We start from the raw sequence: 16955 nt of genomic DNA on the forward strand, positions 1-16955 counted from the left end.
AGACTGGGCGTTAAACGCCCATCTGCTAGCCTTACTGGCGTTTAAACGCCAGTAGGTTCTTCCTCCAGGGTGTGCTGTTTTTCTTCCTATTTTTCATTTTGTTTTTGCTTTTTCAATTGATTTTGTGACTTCTCATGATCATCAACCTACAGAAAACATAAAATAACAAAGGAAAAAATAACATTGGGTTGCCTCCCAACAAGCGCTTCTTTAATGTCAGTAGCTTGACAGTGGGCTCTCATGGAGCCTCACAAATGCTCAGAGCAATGTTGGAACCTCCCAACACCAAACTTAGAGTTTGAATGTGGGGGTTCAACACCAAACTTAGAGTTTGGTTGTGGCCTCCCAACACCAAACTTAGAGTTTGACTGTGGGGGCTCTGTTTGACTCTGTTTTGAGAGAAGCTCTTCATGCTTCCTCTCCATGGTGACAGAGGGATATCCTTGAGCCTTAAACACAAAGGATTCCTCATTCACTTGAATGATCAGTTCACCTCTATCAACATCAATCACAGCCTTTGCTGTGGCTAGGAAGGGTCTGCCAAGGATGATGGATTCATCCATGCACTTCCCAGTCTCTAGGACTATGAAATCAGTAGGGATGTAATGGTCTTCAACTTTTACCAGAACATTCTCTACAAGTCCATAGACTTGTTTCTTTGAATTGTCTGCCATCTCTAGTGAGATTCTTGCAGCTTGTACCTCAGAGATCCCTAGCTTCTCCATTACAGAGAAAGGCATGAGGTTTACACTTGACCCTAAGTCACACAGAGCCTTCTTGAAGGTCATGGTGCCTATGGTACAAGGTAGTGAAAACTTCCCAGGATCTTGTCTCTTTTGAGGTAATTTCTGCCTAGACAAGTCATCCAGTTCTTTGGTGAGCAAAGGAGGTTCGTTCTCCCAAGTCTCATTACCAAATAACTTGTCATTTAGCTTCATGATTGCTCCAAGGTATTTAGCAACTTGCTCTTCAGTGACATACTCATCCTCTTCAGAGGAAGAATACTCATCAGAGCTCATGAATGGCAGAAGTAAGTCCAGTGGAATCTCTATGGTCTCATTTTGAGCCTCAGATTCCCACGGTTCCTCATTGGGGAACTCATTGGAGGCCAGTGGACACCCATTGAGGTCTCCCTCAGTGGCGTTCACTGCCTCTCCTTCCTCTCCAAATTTGGCCATGTTGATGGCCTTGCACTCTCCTTTTGGATTTTCTTCTGTATTGCTTGGAAGAGTACTAGGAGGGAGTTCAGTAATTTTCTTGCTCAGCTGTCCCACTTGTGCCTCTAAATTCCTAATGGAGGACCTTGTTTCAGTCATGAAATTTTGAGTGGTTTTGATTAGATCAGAGACCATAGTTGCTAAGTCAGAGTGGCTCTGCTTAGAATTCTCTGTCTGTTGCTGAGAAGATGATGGAAAAGGCTTGCCATTGCTAAACCTGTTTCTTCCACCATTATTGTTGTTGAAACCTTGTTGAGGTCTCTGTTGATCCTTCCATGAGAAATTTGGATGATTTCTCCATGAAGAATTATAGGTGTTTCCATAGGGTTCTCCCATGTAATTCACCTCTTCCATTGAAGGGTTCTCAGGATCATAAGCTTCTTCTTCAGATGAAGCATCCTTAGTACTGCCAGGTGCATTTTGCATTCCAGACAGACTTTGAGAAATCAAATTGACTTGCTGAGTCAATATCTTGTTCTGAGCTAATATGGCATTCAGAGTATCAATCTCAAGAACTCCTTTCTTCTGATTTGTCCCATTGTTCACAGGATTCCTTTCAGAAGTGTACATGAATTGGTTATTTGCAACCATTTCAATTAGTTCTTGAGCTTCTGTAGGCGTCTTCTTCAGATGAAGAGATCCTCCAGCAGAGCTATCCAAAGACATCTTGGATAGTTCAGAGAGACCATCATAGAAAATACCTATGATGCTCCATTCAGAAAGCATGTCAGAGGGACACTTTCTGATCAGTTGTTTGTATCTTTCCCAAGCTTCATAGAAGGATTCTCCTTCCTTCTGTCTGAAGGTTTGGACTTCCACTCTAAGCTTACTCAATTTTTAAGGTGGAAAGAACTTTACGAAGAAGGCATTGACTAGCTTTTCCCAAGAGTTCAGGCTTTCTTTAGGTTGTGAGTCCAACCATGTCCTAGCTCTGTCTCTTACAGCAAAAGGGAATAGCATAAGTCTGTAGACCTCAGGGTCAACCCCATTAGTCTTGACAGTGTCACAGATTTGCAAGAATTCAGCTAAAAACTGATGAGGATCTTCCAATGGAAGTCCATGGAACTTGCAATTCTGTTGCATTAGAGAAACTAATTGAGGCTTAAGCTCAAAGTTGTTTGCTCCAATGGCAGGGATAGAGATGCTTCTCCCATAGAAGTCGGGAGTAGGTGCAGTAAAGTCACCCAGCACCTTCCTTGCATTGTTGGCATTGTTGTTATTTTCGGCTGCCATGGGTTCTTCTTCTTTGAAGATTTCTGTTAGGTCCTCTACAGAGAGTTGTGCCTTAGCTTCTCTTAGCTTTCGCTTCAAGGTCCTTTCAGGTTCAGGGTCAGCTTCAACAAGAATGCCTTTGTCTTTGTTCCTGCTCATATGAAAGAGAAGAGAACAAGAAAATATGGAATCCTCTATGTCACAGTATAGAGATTCCTTGAGGTGTCAGAGGAACAGAAAAATAGAAGGAAGAGGTAGAAGAATTCGAACTTAGTGAGATAGAGTTCGAATTGTGCATTGAGGAGGAGTGTTACTCCATAAATAGAAGGATGTGAGAAGAGAGGAAGATTTTTTTTTCGAAAATTAAGTTAAAAAAATTTTTAAAAACATTTTGAAAAACTTGAATTGATTTTCGAAAACTGAAAATGGGAAAGAAATCAAGTGATTTTTGAAAAAGATTTTTGAAATTAGAAATCAAAAAGATATGATTGAAAATTATTTTGAAAAAGATATGATTTGAAAAACAATTTTAAAAAGATTTGATTTTAAAAATTAATGACTTGCCTAACAAGAAAAGATATGATTCAAACATTAAACCTCTCTCAACAGAAAAGGCAACATACTTGAATTGTTCAATCAAATCATTAATTGTTAGCAAGTATTTTTGAAAAAGGAAAGAAATTGATTTTGAAAAAGATTTGATTGGAAAGATATGATTTGAAAAAGATTTGATTTTGAAAAACTTTGAAATCTTGAAAAAAAAATGAATCAAAAACAGAATCTTCTCTCTTGTGCCATCCTGGCGTTAAACGCCCAGAATGGTACACATTCTGGCGTTTAACGCCCAACGCACTACCTTTTTGGGCGTTAAACGCCCAGCCAGGTACCCTGGCTGGCGTTTAAACGCCAGTCTGTCCTTCTTCACTGGGCGTTTGGAATGCCCAGCTTTTTCTGTATAATTCATCTGCTGCATGTACTGAATCTTCAGTTCCCTGTACTATTGACTTGAAAATAGAACCAAGATCAAATAAACAATGCATGCAAGACACCAAACTTAAAATGAGACACTAGACTGAACAAGAAACATAAATATTTTTGGTTTTTATGATTTTGTAATTTTTTTTTTGGTTTTTTCGAAAATTAAGTGAAAAAGAAAATAAAGGTATCAAAATTCTTAATGAGAATTCCAGGAATCATGCAATGTTAGTCTAAAGCTTTAGTCTAAAGGAATTAGACATGGATAGCCAAGCTTCAGCAGGACATTGCATTCAAGAGCTAAATTGATGAGAATCAATCAGCTTTGGTGATGATAAGAACATCACCTTGAAACACTAGAATTCATTCTTAAGAACTCTGAAAAATACCTAATCTAAGCAACAAGATGAACCGTCAGTTGTCCATACTCGAAACAATCCCCGGCAACGGCGCCAAAAACTTGGTGCACGAAATTGTGATCATCAATGGCGTCATCAACATGGTACGCTCATTGCAATCTCAACTCTTTATCACAACTCCGCACAACTAACCAGCAAGTGCACTGAGTCGTCCAAGTAATAAACCTTACGCGAGTAAGGGTCGATCCCATGGAGATTGTTGGTATGAAGCAAGCTATGGTCACCTTGTAAATCTTAGTCAGGCAGACTCAAATGGGTATGGATGATATATGAATAAAAGATAAAGATAGAGATACTTATGCAATTCATTGGTAAGAACTTCAGATAAGCGAATGGAGATGCTTTGTCCCTTCCGTCTCTCTGCTTTCCTACTGTCTTCATCTAATCCTTCTTACTCCTTTCCATGGCAAGCTTATGCAAGGGTTTCACCGTTGTCAGTGGCTACCTCCCATCCTCTCAGTGGAAATGTTCAACGCACTCTGTCACGGCACGGCTATCCAGCTGTCGATTCTCGATCATGTCAGAATAGAATCCAGTGATTCTTTTGCGTCTGTCACTAACGCCCTACAATCGCGAGTTTGAAGCACGTCACAGTCATTCAATCATTGAATCCTACTCAGAATACCACAGACAAGGTTTAGACCTTCCGGATTCTCTTGAATGCCACCATCAGTTCTGGCCTATACCACGAAGACTCTGATCTCACGGAATGGCTGGCTCGTTTGTCAGGCGAGCGCTCGGTTGTCAGGCGATCAACCATGCATCGTGTATCAGGAATCCAAGAGATATTCACCCAATCTAAGGTAGAACGGAGGTGGTTGTCAGTCACACGTTCATAGGTGAGAATGATGATGAGTGTCACGGATCATCACATTCATCAAGTTGAAGAACAAGTGATATCTTGGAACAAGAACAAGCGGAATTGAATAGAAGAACAATAGTAATTGTATTAATACTCGAGGTACAGCAGAGCTCCACACCTTAATCTATGGTGTGTAGAAACTCCACCGTTGAAAATACATAAGAACAATAGTGATCATTGGCTTCGGTCCCAGAGAGGGAACCAGAAAAACCAAGATGAAAATACAATAGTAAAAGGTCCTATTTATAGGGAACTAGTAGCTTAAGAAATACAAAGATGAGTAAATGACATAAAAATCCACTTCCGGGCCCACTTGGTGTGTGCTTGGGCTGAGCATTGAAGCATTTTCGTGTAGAGACTCTTTTTGGAGTTAAACGCCAGCTTTTGTGCCAGTTTGGGCGTTTAACTCCCACTTTGGTGCCAGTTCCGGCGTTTAACGCTGGGAATTCTGAGGGTGACTTTGAACGCCAGTTTGGGCCATCAAATCTTGGGCAAAGTATGAACTATTATATATTGCTGGAAAGCCCAGGATGTCTAATTTCCAACGCCGTTGAGAGCGCGCCAATTGGGCTTCTGTAGCTCCAGAAAATCCACTTCGAGTGCAGAGAGGTCAGAATCCAACAGCATCTGCAGTCCTTTTCAGTCTCTGAATCAGATTTTTGCTCAGGTCCCTCAATTTCAGCCAGAAAATACCTGAAATCACAGAAAAACACACAAACTCATAGTAAAGTCCAGAAAAGTGAATTTTAATTAAAAACTAATAAAAATATACTAAAAACTAACTAAATCATACTAAAAATATACTAAAAACAATGCCAAAAAGCGTATAAATTATCCGCTCATCAGTTGTTATTATCATTTTTTTGCAATTGATAGTTATAGAATTTATTTTTATTGCAATTTATGATCTTTTTCTCTTTATGCATGCTAGGTATTTGATAAAATGTCTCTTTTAACTTTTGTATAGTTTCTCACACTCTTGACTTGGAATTGGGTAATTAGGTGAACTTGAGTTATGGATGTCCATTCCACATTATGTTAGGATTGTTAACTGGTTTGGTTTCCATTGACGCTAGTCTTTCACTAAGTTAATTAGTGAGTTGAATAGGACTTATGGATTGAGATCAATTATGCCCTTTTGACTTGTCCTCGATGTTAGGATAGACTAATTGGGATTAATTCTATGCAATTACCATGTTTGTGGTCAATGACTAGGATAAGAATTCTCAATTCCCCAATCCTTGCCAAAAGTCCTCTTTGCCACTTGAATTCCATTTTTGATTTACTTGCTTTGAGCTTTAATTCCCTTGCATGCTTATTTAATTTCTTGCATTTTAATTTATTGCAATCTCAAACCCCTTGATCTCATAGCCAATAACATGACACTTAATTACAACTCCTGGGGAGAATGACCTGGAATTTTAAAATCCTGGTTATTTTGTGTTGTTTGTGACAATCCTTTATTTTAAACTTTGATGTTGGTTGATTGTGGATTTGGAACTATACCTGCAACGCCAATTCTATTTTGAGAAAAATTTTTAACCCACTTTCAGCCATCATCAAGTTTTTGGCACTGTTGCCGGGGAGTTGCAATGGTGTTATGTTATTGGCTATTGTAAATATGTTAATATGTAAATAGCTTGCTCTTTGGTTGTCTTTTGTTTTTGTTAATGGTTAGGATTGGGATCCCGGAGGACATTAGAAATTCAAGCATTTGTGGGGAAGTTAAGCACAAGCCACCAAAGCAAAGGCTCTCCCAATTGTCTAACTTAAAGACAATAAATAAAAGTACTAGGTGGGAGACACCCCACCATGGTAACACCTTTCTAACCCTCTCTTTGTACATAGTTTTAATTCATTGCATTTTGTTTCTTGTAGATAGCTTATGTTTAGTTTAATTTCAAGCTTACTTAGGTTAAATTTTAGTTTGGATAATGTGGTTGTGCAACGTTGGATGTTTTGGGGTTGAAACCCTTTTGTTGAGCTCAAGTTTGGTGCCTTAGAGCTCTAAGATTTTTTTAAAAAAATAGAGCATGTGCGTGCGCACAACCCTGTGCGTACGCACACATGCCCCAATTTTTGCACCTTGTGCGCACACACCCAGCTGTGTGTACGCACACCTCTTTGCACACCTTCTGCTGGGAGCATTCGCACACCTTGTGCATCCACATCCCCCTTCTTTTTGCACTCTGTGCGTGCGCACGGACCTGTGTGCGTATGCACAGATATCAAATTTTGATGTTTCATATCTCAAAAAAAATTTTGCCTTTCTGTGCGTGGGCACACTTCAATTCAAGCCCTCTGCCTGTGGCGTTCGCACACATGGTGCGAACGCACAATCTCCATAATTTTGCCTTTCGCGCGTATGCGTCCCTCACGCATATGCATCACCTTCCATTTTATCTATTTCATGCGTACACGTCCCTAACAGGTATGCGTCGATCCCCATTTTCGCAAGCACCACGCGCACGCGTCCCCTACGCATATGCGTGGCCTGGTGCACGAAATTGTGATCATCAACAATGGTGCCAAAGATTTGGAGCTCTCAAACGTCAATCACACTTTGTCACAACTTCGTACAACTAACCAGCAAGTGCACTGGGTCGTCCAAGTAATAAACCTTACGTGAGTAAGGGTCGATCCCACGGAGATTGTTGGTGTGAAGCAAGCTATAGTCATCTTGTAAATCTCAGTTAGGCGGATTCAAATGGTTATAATGGTTTTCGAATAGAAAGATAAATAAAACATAAAATGGAGATGGAGATACTTATGTAAATCATTGGTGGGAATTTAAGATAAGTGTATGGAGATGCTTTGTTCCTTCTGAATCTCTGCATTCCTACTGCTTTCATCCAATCATTCTTACTCCTTTCTATGGCAAGCTGTATGTAGGGCGTCACCGTTGTCAATGGCTACTTCCCATCCTCTCAATGAAAATGGTCCAAATACTTTGTCACAGCACGACTAATCATCTATCGATTCTTGATCATGTTGGAATAGAATCCAATGATTCTTTTGCGTCTGTCACTATGCCCAACACTCGCGAGTTTGAAGCTCGTCACAATCATCCCAACTCAGATCCTACTTAGAATACCACAGACAAGGTTTAGACTTTCCGGATCTTAGGAATGGCCGCCAATAATTCTAGCTTATACCACGAAGACTCCGATCTTTTTGAATGGAGGCTAAGAGACACGCGCTCGATCTAAGGTAGAACGTGAGTGGTTATCAGGCACGTGTTCATAGGTGAGAATGATGATGAGTGTCACGGATCATCACATTCATCATGATGAAGTGCAGCGAATATCTTAGAATAAGAATAAGCTGAATTGAATAGAAGAATAATAGTAATTGCATTAATACTCAAGGAACAGCAGAGCTCCACACCTTAATCTATAGTGTGTAGAAACTCCACCGTTGAAAATACATAAGTGATGGTCCAGGCATGGCCGAATGGCCAGCCCCCATGAAGGTCTAAAATCGCATACACTGATTAAAGATCCATCCAAAGATAAGACACCTAGTACAATAGTTAAAAGTTCTATTTATACTAAACTAGCTACTAGGGTTTACATAAGTAAGTAATTGATGCAGAAATCCAGTTCCGGGGCCCACTTGGTGTGTGCTTGGGCTGAGCTTGAACTTTACACGTGCAGAGGCTTCTCTTGCAGTTGAACGCCAAGTTGTAATGTGTTTTTGGCGTTCAACTCTGGTTCTTGACATGTTTCTGGCGTTTGACTCCAGAATGCAGTGTGGAACTGGCGTTGAGCGCCAGTTTGTATCATCAAATCTCAAATAAAGTATGGACTATTATATATTGTTGAAAAGCTCTGGATGTCTACTTTCCAACTCAATTGAGAACGCGCCATTTGGAGTTCTGGAGCTCCAAAAAATCCATTTCGAGTGCAGGGAGGTCAGAATCCAACAACATCAGCAGTCCTTTGTCAGCCTTTTATCAGAGTTTTGCTCAGGTCCCTCAATTTCAGTTAGAAATTACCTGAAATCACAGAAAAATACACAAACTCATAGTAAAGTCCAGAAATGTGAATTTAGCATAAAAACTAATGAAAACATCCTTAAAAGTAGCTAGATGCTACTAAAAACTACTTAAAAATAATGCCAAAAAGCATATAAATTATCCGCTCATCACAACACCAAACTTAAATTGTTGTTTGTCTCCAAGCAACTGAAAATCAATTAGAATAAAAAGAAGAGAATATACTATAAATTCCAAAATATCAATGAATATTAGTCTTAATTAAATGAGCGAGACTTGTAGCTTTTTACTTCTGAACAGGTTTGGCAACTCACTTTATCCTTTGAAGTTTAGAATTATTGGCATCCATAGGAACTCAGAGTTCAGATAGTGTTATTAATTCTCCTAGTTAAGTATGTTGATTCTTGAACACAGCTACTTTTATGAGTTTTGGCTGTGGCCCTAAGCACTTTGTTTTCCAGTATTACCACCGGATACATAAATGCCACAAACACATGACTGGGTGAACCTTTTCATATTGTGACTCAGCTTTGCTAAAGTCCCCCGTTAGAGGTGTCCAGAGCTCTTAAGCACACTCTTTTTGCTTTGGATCACGACTTTAACCACTCAGTCTCAAGCTTTTCACTTGGACCTTCATGCCACAAGCACATGGTTAGGGACAGCTTGATTTAGCCGCTTAGACCTGGATTTTATTTCCTTGGGCCCTCCTATCCATTGATGCTCAAAGCCTTGGATCCTTTTTACCCTTGCCTTTTGGTTTTAAGGGCTATTGGCTTTTTCTGCTTGCTTTTTCTTTTTTCTTTTATATATATATATATATATATATATATATATATATATATAATTTTTTGCCCTTTTTTCACAAGCTTTTGTTATTCACTGCTTTTTCTTGCTTCAAGAATCAATTTTATGATTTTTTGGATCATCAATAGCATTTCTCTTTTTCATCATTCATTCAAGAGCCAACAATTTTAACATTCATAAACAACAAGATCAAAAATATGCACTGTTCAAGCATTCATTTAGAAAACAAAAAGTATTGTCACCACATCAATATAATTAAACTAATTTCAAGGATGAATTCGAAACTCATGTACTTCTTGTTCTTTTGTATTAGAAACATTTTTCATTTAAGAAAGGTGAAGGATTCATGGAATTATTCATAGCCTTAAGACATAGACAATAGACACTAATGATCACGTAAAAGAGACACAAACATAGATAAACATGAAGCTCAAAAAACCGAAAAAAAAATAGAGAGATAAGAACAAGAAAGTTAAGGAATGAGTCCACCTTAGTGATTGTGGCGCCTTCTTCTTGAAGGACCAATGGTGTCCTTGAGCTCCTCTATGTCTCTTCCTTGCCTTTGTTGCTCCTCCCTCATAGCTCTTTGATCTTCTCTAATCTCATTAAGAATGATGGAGTGCTCTTGGTGTTCCACCCTTAATTGGTTCATCTCATGACTCAATCCTTCTAGAGAAGTGTTGAGTTGTTCCCAATAGTTGTTTGGAGGAAACTGCATCCCTTGAGGCATCTCAGAGATTTCTTGATGATGAGCTTCCTCATGCATCTCTTGAGATCAATGAATGGGCTCTCTTGTTTGCTCCATCCTCTTCTTAGTGATGGGCTTGTCCTCTTCAATGGGGATGTCTCCTTCTACGACAACTTCAGCTAAGTTGCATAGATGGAAAATAAGATGAGGAAAAGCTAGCTTGCCAAGGTGGAGGGCTTTTCAGCTACTTTGTAGAGTTCTAGAGGGATGACTTCATGAACTTCTACTTCCTCTCCAATCACGATGCTATGGATCATGATGGCCCGATCCACAGTCACTTCAGATCAGTTGCTAGTGGGGATGATGGAGCGTTGGATGAACTCCAACCATCCTCTAGCCACCAGCTTAAGGTCCAGTCTTCTCAATTGAATCGGCTTGCCTTTTGAGTCTCTTTTCCATTGAGCTCCTTCCACACATATGTCCATGAGGACTTGGTCCAACCTTTGATCAAAGTTGACCCTTCTAGTGTAAGGGCGTGCATCTTCTTGTATCATAGGCAAGTTAAATGCCAACCTTACATTTTCCGGACTGAAATCGAAGCATTTCCCCCGAACCATTGTAAGATAGTTCTTTGGATTCAGATTCATACTTTGATCATGGTTCCAAGTGATCCATGCATTGGCATAGAACTCTTGAACCATTAAGATTCTAACTTGTTGAATGGGGTTGGTAAGAAATTCCCAACCTCTTCTTTGGATCTCATGTCGGATCTCCGGATACTCATTTTTCTTGAGCATGAAAGGGACCTCAGAGATTACCTTCTTCTTGGCCACAACTTCATAGAAGTGGTCTTGATGGGCTTTTGAGATGAATCTCTCCATCTCCCATGACTCAGAGGTGGAAGCTTTTGTCTTCTCTTTCCTCTTTCTAGAGGATTCTCCGGCCTTAGGTGCCATCAATGGTTATGAAAAAACAAAAAAGCTATACTTTTACCACACCAAACTTAGAATGTTGCTCGTCCTCGAGCAAAAGAAGAAAGAATAAATGAAGAAGAAGAAGAGATGAAGGAGAGGGAGAGTGGTGTATGTTTCGGCCAAGAGGGAGAAGAAAGGGTGGTGTTGTGTGAAAATGAAGAAGGATGGGGGGTTTATATAGTGGAGGTAGAGGGGTTAGGGTTCGGTCATTTAGGGTGGGTTTAGGTGGGAAAGAGATTTTGAATTTGAAGGTAGGTGGGGTTAATAGGGAAGAGTGGATGGATGTGAGTGGTGAAGAGGTGATGGGAAAGAGTGATTGAGGTGATTGGTGAATGATGTTTGGGGAAGAGTGTTATGAAAAGGTGTGAGAGAGAGGGAGAAGGTCGGTGGGGATCCTGTGGGGTCCACAGATCCTGAGGTGATCCTGTGGGGTCCACAGATCCTGAGGTGTCAAAAATTTCTCATCCATGCACCCTTTAGGCATGTAAAATGCTCTCTGTATGCAATCCTGGCGTTTAACACCAGACTGATGCTTGTTTCTGGCGTTGAACGCCAGCTCTATGCTTGTTTCTGGCGTTAAACGCCACTTTGCTGCTTGTTTCTGGCATTTAATGCCAGCTTTCCTCAGGGTGCAATCCTGGCATTTAAATGCCAGACTGCTGCTTGTTTCTCGCATTCAACGCCAGCTTCATGCTCTGTTCTGGCATTAAACGCCAGCCAGATGCTCCTTACTGGCGTTTAAACGCCAGTAAGCTCTTCCTCCAGGGTGTGCTTTTTCTTCTGCTATTTTTTATTCTGTTTTTAATTTTTGCAATTGTTTTGTGACTCCACATGATCATAAACCTAATAAAACATAAAAAAATAATAGAAATATAGATAAATAAAATTTGGGTTGCCTCCCAATAAGCGCTTTTTTAATGTCAATAACTTGATAGTGTGCTCTCATGGAGATTCACAGATGTTCAAAGCATTGTTGGGACCTCCCAACACCAAACTTAGAGTTTGAATGTATGGGTTCAACACCAAACTTAGAGTTTGGTTGTGGCCTCCCAACACCAAACTTAGAGTTTGACTGTGGGGGCTTTGTTTGACTCTGTATTGAGAGAAGCTTATCGTGCCTCTTTTCCATGCTTGCAGAGGAAGATCATTGAGCTTTAAACACAAGGTAGTCCCCATTCAATTGAAGGACTAGCTCTCCTCTGTCAACATCAATCACAGCTCCTGCTGTGGCTAGGAAGGGTCTTCCAAGAATGATGGATTGATTATCATCCTTTCCAGTGTCTAAGATTATGAAATCAGCAGGGATGTAAAGGCCTTTAACCTTCACTAACACGTCCTCTACCAATCCATAAGCTTGTTTTCTTGACTTGTCTGCCATCTATAATGAGATTCTTGCAGCTTGTACCTCAAAGATCCCCAGTTTCTCCATTACAGAGAAGGGCATAAGATTTATACCTGACCCCAGATCACACAGAGCCTTCTCAAAGGTCATGGTGCCTATGGTACATGGTATTAGGAATTTACCAGGATCTTGTTTCTTTTGAGGTAGAGTTTACTGAACCCATGTATCTAGTTCACTAATGAGCAAGGGAGGTTCACCTTTCCAAGTTTCATTACCAAACAACTTGGCATTCAGCTTCATGATGGCTCTTAGATATTGAGTAACTTGCTCTTCAGTTACATCTTCATCCTCTTCAGAGGAAGAGTAGTTCTCAGAGCTCATGAATGGCAGAAGAAAGTTTAATGGAATCTCTATGGTCTCTATATGAGCCTCAGATTCCTTTAGATCCTCAATAGGGAACTCCTTTCTGTCTGGGGAACATCCCACGAGGTCTTCCTCGTTGGGGTTCACATCCTCCCCTTTCTCTTTGAATACGGCCATATTGATAATATCAATGGCCTTGCACTCTCTTTTTGGATTCTCTTCTGTATTGCTTGGAAGAGTATTAGGAGGAGTTTCAGTTATTTTCTTACTCAGCTGGCCCACTTGTGCCTCCAAATTTCTAATGGATGACCTTTTTTCACTCATGAAACTTAAAGTGGCCTTAGATAGATCAGAGACTATGTTTGCTAAGCTAGAGTGGCTCTGCTCAGAATTCTCGGTCTATTGCTGAGAAGATGATAGAAAAGGCTTGCTATTACTAAACCTGTTTCTTCCACCATTATTAAAGCCTTGTTGAGGCTTTTGTTGATCCTTTCATAAGAAATTTGGATGATTTCTCCATGAGGAATTATAGGTGTTTCCATAAAGTTCACCCATTTAATTCACATCTGCCATTGTAGGGTTCTCAAGATCATAAGCTTCTTCTTCAGAAGATGCCACTTTAGTATTGTTGGATGCATTTTTCCATCCATTCAGACTTTGAGAAATCATGTTGACTTGTTGAGTCAACATTTTGTTCTAAGCCAATATGGCATTCAGAGCATCAATTTCAAGAACTCCCTTCCTCTGAGGTGTCCCATTACTCACAGGATTTCTCTCAGAGGTGTACATGAATTGGTTATTTGCAACCATGTCAATGAGTTCTTGAGCTTCTGCAGGAGTTTTCTTTAGGTGAATGGATCCACCTGCAGAATGGTCTAGTGACATCTTAGAAAGCTTAGATAGACCATCATAGAATATATCTAAAATGGTCCACTCTGAAAGCATGCCAGAAGGACACTTTTTGGTCAACTGCTTGTATCTTTCCCAAGCTTCATAGAAGGATTCACCATCTTTTTACTTGAAAGTCTGAACATCCACTCTAAGCTTGCTCAGCTTTTGCGGAGGAAAGAACTTGGCCAAGAAGGCCGTGACCAGCTTATCCCAAGAGTCCAGGCTATCTTTAGGTTGTGAGTCCAACCATGTTCTAGCTCTGTCTCTTACAGCAAAAGGGAAAAGCATGAGCCTGTTGACTTCATGATTTACTCCATTAGTCTTAACAGTATCACAGATCTGCAAGAACTCAGTTAAAAACTGATAGAGATCTTCTGATAAAAGTCCATGAAACTTGCAGTTTTGTTGCATTAAAGCAACTAGTTGAGGCTTCAGCTCAAAATTGTTTGCACCAATGGCAGGGATTGAGATGCTTCTTCCATAAAAGTTGGAAGTAGGTGTAGTATAATCACCAAGTATCCTCTTTGTGCCTCCACCATTGTTATTGGGTTCGGTCATGTCTCTTTCTTTTTCGAGATTCTCTGTATGATTTTCCCTGAATTGTTGTGCTTTAGCTTCTCTTAGCTTCTTCTTCAGAGTCCTTTTAGGTTTAGGATCTGCTTCAACAAGAATGTCCTTGTCCTTGCTCCTGCTCATATGAAAAAGAAGAAAATAGAAAAGAAAGAGGAATTCTCTATGTCACAGTATAGAGATTCCTTTATGTGAGTAGAAGAAGAAAAGAATAGAAGAAGGAGGAGAAAAATCCGAGCACAGAGGAGAAGAGAGGGTTCGAATTTTTAGATGAAGAGAAGAGTTAGTAAATGAATAAATAAATAGAAGAAGATGAGAGGGAGAGAATTTCGAAAATTATTTTTGAAAAAAAAAAGTTAGTGACTTTCGAAAATTAAGAGAATAAATAAAATTAAAATTAAAATTTGAAACAATTAGTTAATTAAAAAGAATTTTGAAAAAAAGTGAGGAATTTTCTAAAGTTAGAGAGAGAAAAGTGGTTAGGTAGTTTTGAAAAAGATAAGAAATAAACAAAAAGTCAATTAGTTAGTTGAAAAGATTTTGAAATTGATTTTGAAAAAATATGATTTGAGAAAGATATTTTGGAAAAGATTTTATTTTTAAAATTAAAATTGATTACTTGACTAACAAGAAACTAAAAGATATGATTCTAGAATTTAAAGATTGAACCTTTCTTAACAAGAAAGTAACAAACTTCAAATTTTTTAATCAATCACGTTAATTGTTAGTAAAGTTTTCGAAAATTATGAAATAAAATTAATAAAAAGATTTTGAAAATCAATTTTTACAATTATTTTCGAAAATATAAAAGAAAAATGAAAAAGATTTGATTTTTGAAAAAGATTTTGAAAAGATAAGATTTTTGAAATTTAAATCTTGACTTGACTTAACAAGAAACAACTTATTTTAAAAATTTTTGATGAAGTCAACCCAAATATTTCGAAAATTTTGAGTAAAATAAGGAAAAGATACTTTTTTTATTTTTTTGAATTTTTAATGATGAGAGAGAAAAACACAAATATAACCTAAAACATGAAAATTTTGGATCAAAACCAATGATGCATGCAAGAACACTATGAGTGTCAAGATGAACACCAAGAACACTTTGAAGATCAAGATGAACATCAAGACTTATTTTTGAAAAATTTTCAAGAAAAGAAAAACATGCAAGACACCAAACTTAGGAATTTTCAATGCTTAGACACTATGAATGCAAGAATGCATATGAAAAACAACAAAAGGCACAAAACAAGAAAATACGAAGATCAAACAAGAAGACTTATCAAAAACAACTTGAAGATCATGAAGAACACATGCATGAATTTTCAAAAAATGCAAAAGTTTTTAAAACATGCAATTGACACCAAACTTAAAAATTGACTCTAGACTCAAACAAGAAACACAAAATATTTTTGGCTTTTATGATTTTATAAATTCTTTTAGATTTTTTTTTGAAAATAATTTTTAGAAAAACAAAAACAAAGAAAAATTTTTTTGAAAAAATTTTTGAAAGCTTTTTGGAAAACAAAATAAGAAGAAAATTACCGAATCTGAGCAACAAGATGAACCGTCAGTTGTCCAAACTCAAACAATCCCCAGCAACGGCGCCAAAAACTTGGTGCACGAAATTGTGATCATCAACAATGGCGCCAAAGACTTAGAGCTCTCAAACGTAAATCACACTTTGTCACAACTTCGCACAACTAACCAGTAAGTGCACTGGGTCGTCCAAGTAATAAACCTTACGTGAGTAAGGGTCGATCCCACGGAGATTGTTGGTATGAAGTAAGCTATGGTCATCTTGTAAATCTCAGTTAGGCGGATTCAAATGGTTATAATGGTTTTCGAATAGAAAGATAAATAAAGCATAAAATAGAGATAGAGATACTTATGTAAATCATTGGTGGATATTTCAGATAAGTGTATGGAGATGCTTTGTTCCTTCTGAATCTCTGCTTTCCTACTGCTTTCATCCAATCATTCTTACTCCTTTCTATGGCAAGCTGTATGTTGGGCGTCACCGTTGTCAATGGCTACTTCCCATCCTCTCAGTGAAAATGGTCCAAATGCTCTGTCACAACACGGCTAATCATCTGTCGGTTCTCGATCATGTTGGAATAGAATCCAGTGATTCTTTTGCGTCTGTCACTACGCCCAACACTCGCGAGTTTGAAGCTCGTCACAGTCATCCCATCTCAGATCCTACTCGGAATACCACAGACAAGGTTTAGACTTTTCGAATCTTAGGAATGGCCGCCAATAATTCTAGCTTATACCACGAAGACTCCGATCTTTCGGAATGGAGGCTAAGAGACACACGTTCGATCTAAGGTAGAATAGGAGTGGTTGTCAGGCACGCGTTCATAGGTGAGAATGATTATGAGTGTCACGGATCATCACATTCATCATGTTGAAATGCAATGAATATCTTAGAATAAGAATAAGCTGAATTGAATAGAAGAATAATAGTAATTGCATTAATACTCGAGGAACAGCAGAGCTCCACACCTTAATCTATGGTGTGTAGAAACTCCACCGTTGAAAATACATAAGTGATGGTCCAGGCATGGCCGAATGGCCAGCCCCCATGAAGGTCTAAAATTGCATACACTGATTAAAGATCCATCCAAAGATAAGACGC

At 38.9% G+C, this 16955-nt stretch overlaps 1 non-coding gene across 1 annotated transcript; it reads left to right on the plus strand.

Annotated features, from left to right (window-relative positions):
• The first annotated feature begins 13796 nt into the window (after positions 1-13796).
• LOC130958826 (small nucleolar RNA R71) lies at positions 13797-13900 on the plus strand. The gene has a single exon (XR_009077930.1). It is a non-coding gene; the product is annotated as a small nucleolar RNA R71 (small nucleolar RNA).
• The last annotated feature ends 3055 nt before the right edge of the window (positions 13901-16955 follow it).

The sequence above is a fragment of the Arachis stenosperma genome, chromosome 10 (genome assembly GCF_014773155.1).
Source record: "Arachis stenosperma cultivar V10309 chromosome 10, arast.V10309.gnm1.PFL2, whole genome shotgun sequence".
Lineage (NCBI taxonomy): Eukaryota > Viridiplantae > Streptophyta > Magnoliopsida > Fabales > Fabaceae > Arachis > Arachis stenosperma.